The following is a 6,468-nucleotide window of genomic DNA, read 5'->3' on the forward strand; positions in this document are numbered from 1 at the left end:
TCAGGTCTTGTCTGAGTTGACAACCTTAATGGGGACTGAGGTCATGGCGGAGAACCAAGCGGAGCTTAACATAGAGATCGCAAAGCTTAGGGAGAAGATGACCAAGGCCCAGGAAGATATTAATGCTGAAAATACCCGGATAGCAACGGCGCATGCTCAGATTAATGCTGAGTTGGAGCGCTTGAAAGCAGAGGCTTGGCGTTTAAGTCTGGATCAGAATGCCTCCAACGCAGTCCTTCGGAGGAGGCATCAGACCCGTTTGCCTTTAAATTATGAGCTCATGAATCTGTTTAACACGCCGGGGGTAGGACCGAGTACTCAACCGGTTATACCCCCGACAGCGAAGGCGCCTGGGAACAGGGCGGTGGCTTAACCTTGTCAGTCAGAGTCGGCCCGTAGGGGTCAGACCCTGCCGGATGCTGGGTTCCGGCAAACCCTTGAGGTTCGAACTCTGGGGTGCGCACGAAGGATTCTCTCTCTCGATAGTTCACTCGCACAACAATCTCACGACCTAGCTCGTTGAACCCAAAGAACATGGGACACAGAGATTTATACTGGTTCGGGCCACCGTTGCGGTGTAATACCCTACTCCAGTGTGGTGGTGGTGGGTTGCCTCGTGGGCTGAGGATGAACTAGTACAATGGGTGAACAGCCTCTAGAGGAGAGGTGTTCTTGAGCTCTACGAGCTGGTGAGGATGGTCTTGGTGGAATGGATCCGGTCCAAGATCAGTTGCCTCCTATAGTGGTGGCTAGTCCTATTTATAGAGGCCCCGGTCCTCTTGCCAAATGTAGGAGGGAAGGGATCCCACAACGACCAATTTTGAAGGGAGACAACTAGTACAAGTTATCCTGACAAAAGTAGTCTTCGCCTGCCAAAGGCTCTGGTGGTGACGCTGCCGTGGGCTCCGCGATGACCTCCGTCCTGCCGTCCCGATGGTCTTGGTCTTGTTGCACCAATATGGAAACCTATTCCTGATGCCTCGGGACTCCTCTTCTGCACTTGCCTCTTTAGCAAAAAAGAGGAAACTGGTACTCTACGCCCGCTGGAGCCCGCCTAGCCTTGGTCATCACGGCTCACGTCATGTGAACCTCGCGAGGTGCTCTTTGCATAGATATCTCTGCTCCTCGGGAGCCAGCCTGGGGAGGCCGTCCCCAGGGAGGTCTTGGTGTCGTCCGCCTCGCGAGGGTCTTGAGCTGTTGTTGTCGAAGCTGGGCCGTACCGGGCCGTTGGTGGAGCCACGCCGTGGGCCGCAGGCAGGCAAGTCTCGGTACCCCCGTTCCCAGAACGCCGACAGTAGCCCCCGGGCCCAAGGCGCGCTCGGACTTGGTTTCGAGGCGAAGCCAAAGGGCAAGTGCGGAGCGCCGCAGGCCCCAACCGCCTGCGGCCTTGGTCGACGCGTGGCGATTGACAGGACGTGGGTGCCTCCCCTTCCCCATGCTGCCTCGGCAACCGTCCTCGACTTGACAAGACCCTGCTGCATGAAGAAGGGAAACCATCATTGCATGTGATCGTGGAGGCCGGCAGTTGACCTCCCGCTGACTATAAATGAGGAGAGGGGTGGTTCCCCCGTTGCTCATCTCCTTCTTCTCGCAGCGCGCTCCCCCTTCTTCCCCCTTGCTTCACCGTCTTGCCGCGACTCCCATGGCGCCGATCAGGAGATTCTCTGCCGCTGAGAAAGGAAAAGGCCCCCCGCAAGGAACAGGGGCCACTCCCGCCGAAGAAGAGGTTCGGCTACTCCCGCGGCGCCGGCGTGAGGCCGGAGGTGACGAGGCCTTGGTACGAGCGGCCTCCGCCCGGTTATCCGTTGCCCTTGTACGCCCAAGCGCAAGGCTCTGGAGGAGGAGGCGGCACCTCGCGCTGCTCGCACCGCGGCCGTAGCGGCCGGGCTGTGGTTGCACGGGCCGCCGTCCCACGAACCCACACCGAGGGCTCCTCGCGGGAGTTCGTGGTATGGGCGGCGATGCCACCGCGTACATGGATCAAGTTTCCTTGGTTCTTTGCCGGGGAGATGCCGCCGAGAGGGCCGCTCGAGCTGTGGTTGCAGCATGCCGAGTGTAGCACCCCGATGACGGGGGCAGAGGTCGAAGTCGTTTCCTCGGGCAAGATCTTCATGACCCGTGGATGGGGCGAGGTCGCCCGCGCCTACCGCGTGGAAGGGGACCTCGCCATCCACTTCGAGTACGACGGCGCCTCCACGTTGCTCGTGAAGGTCTTCGACGAGGAAGGCTGCCGCCTGGAGTGCTGCCCTGGAGGGGGCCATCAGGATGGCGCTACAGCAGGCGCGGAGCCCACCCTTGGTCCTGCCGACAGCTCCTCCAGCAGATGCGGCGGTTCCTGGGAGTCCAGCGACTCTCCCGAGCCTCATGAGACTCCGGAGACGAGCGACGACAGCTACGTGCCCCCGAGCTCTCGCCGTGACCGGAGTGCAGCGAAGGCATCTGCTTGCCGTCGCTGATGATTTGGATGGGGTCGGCGTCCGCCCCCAGGGGCCCACTATTGATGATGGCGTCGGCGGCGACGTCTGTAGATATGGCTCCTGGAAGCCTTCTTCTTTTGTTCCCTGCGAGGAATCGAGATGAACCCCGTGGGGGTGTGTAAAGAATCCGTAGCGCTTTTGGGTCAATATTATTCTCGTTATGCTGGTTGCGCGTCGTGCTCCGGCTTTGTCCCCCCTTTTGGTCCTCGTGGTAGCTTAGTGCTCTACGCTGACAGGTCTCAGTCCCCAGGCAGGCTTCAGCCGTCGCTGGTATGCCAGGTCGCGATGCCGTGGTCAAGGCCAGGAGGTGAGCGACCCGGGGTCCGGTGAGAGCTCCAGAGGCGCGATACTCAAGAGGTCCCCTGTAGCGTGCAAGCAACTCCCTGAAGGCAGAAAAGGAAGGCGGCATCGCCAGAGCAAGGCTGCAAGAGCTGAAAATCCGGTGACACAGTGCTGGGCTGGCTCAAATGCGTGACTTATCTTAGCGAGCCTGAGGCGATTTCCTTGTGCGGAGCCCAATTCGTGCGTCGGCGTCGGTGGTACTACTAGGTCAGGCTTGCGCCAGCTTCCCTCCCTTTTTCATGCTCTTCTAGGTGCTCTGCGTCCTCGGGACCCGACCCTCGAGCGAGCTCAGCCGCCGTTGGTATGCCAAGTCGCGGTGCCGTGGTCAAGGCCAGGGGGTGAGGGATGGAGAGTCAGTAAGAGCTCCTGAGACGCGATGCTCAGGAGCCCCCCTTTAACGCGCAAGCGAATTGTGTGAGAAAAGGAATGAGCTTGCAGTGCCGCCCGTAGTTAGGCTCTGGAGATTCCTGCAGGTCAGCGCGAGGGGAGGATACAACTTGCAATCGCGTTTGCTGCCCTGCCACTGGTCTTTCCGCAAGAAGGTGGAGGCACTGAGGGCCTGGTGAGGTGATGTGCGCGGGGCGTGCCGCGAGCCAGATCTCGACCACTCAGGTTTGTCAGCGTTGTAGGGACGGACCCGAGCACAAGCGCCGTGCCAGCATGTGGAGTCCTTATTGCGGGATGAGCAGAAGGTTGGTTGGCAACGTGGGATGCCGCGAAGGGAAATAGGTAAGCAGGTGGTGATCATAAGGTAATCCATGCAAGAGGGAAAGCTAGTTCAGATAGATGCAAGGACGATACATGCCACTGGGACGGAGCCGGGCGGCCTGGGGATGAAGCAGCCCGAGGGGCGCCCCCAACAGAGTAAGCTAAAGATGCAAAAGGATACATGTCGCAGGGGCAGGCCCATGCGACCTAGGAATGATGCAGCCCGTGGGGCGCTCCGAGCTGAATAAACCAGAAAATGTCACCTGGAACCGTTGTCCACGAGGTGTTGGGGTAGCTGAAGATGCGTGCTGGAGAAGTTGCTCCTCACGAGCCGCGAGGGTCCTGAGCCTGAGGAGGCTCTGGGGGCCCGGGCAGCTCCTGAAGAACCGTCGCCATCTCTGCCAGGGCAGCGTGATGATTGGCCTCCTGAGCCGCCAGAATGCTCTGCAAGTGGCACTGGAAGGTGACTGCCGTGTTGGGCAAGCCGAAGGGCATGCGAACGTAGCTGTGAGGCGGACCCTCGCACCGTCCAACAAGCGAAGGCCAGAAACGCGCCTGGGACGCCGCCCTGTTGAGTCCTGGGATGTTGACACAGACGCGTAGCTCATGGTCCTCGCTAGGACGCGGGACTGTGCCAGGCGGTGGGCGGCGGTCGCCGCGCATGCCCCTTGCTTCTTGAAGCACCTCGGTTGCCTTGGTGATGAACTCCTGAGCACTAGGCACTCCACGCGCTTGTGCCCTCTTGTGGGAAGCGTGCGGCGAAGCATGCCTCCATGTGGTGCCCGAGCGCCTCCCTCGTGACGTTGGCTAGGTCTGAGGCCCTCCAGAAGAGAGCCCCCGAGCCCAGCCGGAGGAGGGCGCCGGGCGCACCTTCCTATGCGAGGGAGGGAGGCGCCCCGTCTGCGGGCGCGGGGCCTGAAGAGGTGCCACTGGAGACGCCGTTCTCCTGAGGCCCTTGGTGGAGCAGCTGCTTCTTCTTCTTGGGGACGACCTCAGGAGGGTAGATGGTGCCTTTGTTGTCTGGGTCTTCGGCCGCTACAGCTTGGTAAGTGCGCTCGAGGGAGCACACCGCATCCTTTTCCTCGCAAGCAACCGTGATGGCGCCGCCGGTCCCTGGCATCTTGAGAACATTGTAGCCGTGATGGGTCACTGCCATAAACTTGGCCAGGGCTGGATACCCAAGGATGGCGTTGTACGGCAGGCGGATGTCGGCGACGTCGAAGTCGATGATCTCGGTGCGGTAGTTGTCGCGCTTGCCGAAGGTGACAGGGAGACAGACCTGCCCGATCGGGGTGGTGGAGCCGTCGATCACTCCTGAGAAGGGCTTGGTAGGCTGCAGCTGATCATATGGCACTTGGAGGCGGTCGAACATCTCGACGGATATGACATTGAGCCCTGCGTTGCCGTCAATGAGGGTCTTGGTGACTTGGACATTGCTGATGATGGGCGAACAGAGCATCGGGAGGATGCTAGTAGTTGCCGCGCACTTGAGCTGGTCGGACGAGCAGAAACTAATGGCGCACATGGACCACCTGAGCGGGCGCGTGGCCTCGAGCCTGGGGAGAGCCGCGTTCACTTCGCGGGCGAACTATTTTAAGAAGCGCTAGGAGGCTGGGGCCTGAGCGCCACCCAAGATGCAGGCGATGGCGCACGACTCCTGGAATCCCCCAACCCCCTCGTCCTGGTGATGATCATCATTCCTCCTTGGTGGTGGCGACTGCGGAGGGAGGCCAGCCTTGCCTTGAGGACGGTCCTCACGAGGCTGCTCCCTCCAGGCGCCCTCGCGAGGCTGGTCCTGGCAGCGGTCCTCACCAGGCCGGTCGTGCCACTCCTAGCGGGGGCCACGGTCGTCCCAGCGTCGTCCACTTCTTCCTCCTCCTCGGCCGTAGCCCCGGTCGTTGCGCTCGGGGCGTTGACCGAAGCGCCCATCATGGATGGCCCTGAGCTCCTGACAGTCGTTGGTGTTGTGGCTGTGCACGTTGTGGAAGGCGCAGAACGGACGGCTTCCCTTGGACGACTCCGGGTGGTGGCAGCCGCGCTTTATCTCTAGCTCGGCCGCGAGCACGGCCGCTCCCTTGCGCTTCACATCCTTGGTCTTGGCCTTGTTGTCTTCTAGGTCGGCAGCAGGGAGCTCGAGGAGGGAGAGGCGCCCCTCCTCAGCTCTCGCACACTTCGTAGCCATGTTGAACATCTCCAGGGCCATGCACAGGTCTTCGTGGATGGCGAGCTCCTCCTTCATCTTGACGTCGTGAACGCCGTCGGAGAACGCGAAGATGATGGCCTCATCCTTCACCTTGGGGATCTTGAGGCGAATGCTATTGAAGCGCTGGATGTACTTCTGTAGGGTCTCTCCCGGCTGCTACTTGATGCGCCGCAGGTCACCCGCGGTCGGCGGGCGGTCGCGAGTGCCCTGGAAGTTGCCGACGAAACGCTCACGCATCTCGCCCTAGGAGGAGATCGATTCCGCGGGCAAGTTCTGGAGCCACGAGCGTGCGCCATCCTTGAGGGCCATGGGAAACCAGTTCTCCATGACTTTCTCATCGCCATTGGCCGCCTCGATGCTTAGCTCGTAGAGCTGCAGGAACTCGGCAGCATCGGGGGTGCCGTCGTAGCGCGGAGGCAGGTCGGGCTTGAACTTCCCGGGCAGAGGACGCTACGTAGCTCAGGAGTGAAGGTGCGGCAGCCTGTTGTAGTCACGGGAGCCCGTCGCAGGGGCGGAGCCTAGTCCTGGGATCCATGCGGCGCCTCCGCAGGCGGCACGCGGCCTTGATGCGGTGGTGCTGGGAGTGCAGGAGCGTTTTCTTGCGGCCGAGGGACTTCTTGGCAGCTTCCTTCTTCTTGCGCTGGCGCCCTGCGCGGTTGGACATGCCGCGGGGCCGCGGGTCTTGGTGTGAGGGTGCCGTCTTAATGTGGAGGTGGTGGAGGCAGCGAGAGGGACGGT

The sequence above is a fragment of the Triticum aestivum genome, chromosome 2D, assembly GCF_018294505.1.
Source record: "Triticum aestivum cultivar Chinese Spring chromosome 2D, IWGSC CS RefSeq v2.1, whole genome shotgun sequence".
NCBI lineage: Eukaryota > Viridiplantae > Streptophyta > Magnoliopsida > Poales > Poaceae > Triticum > Triticum aestivum.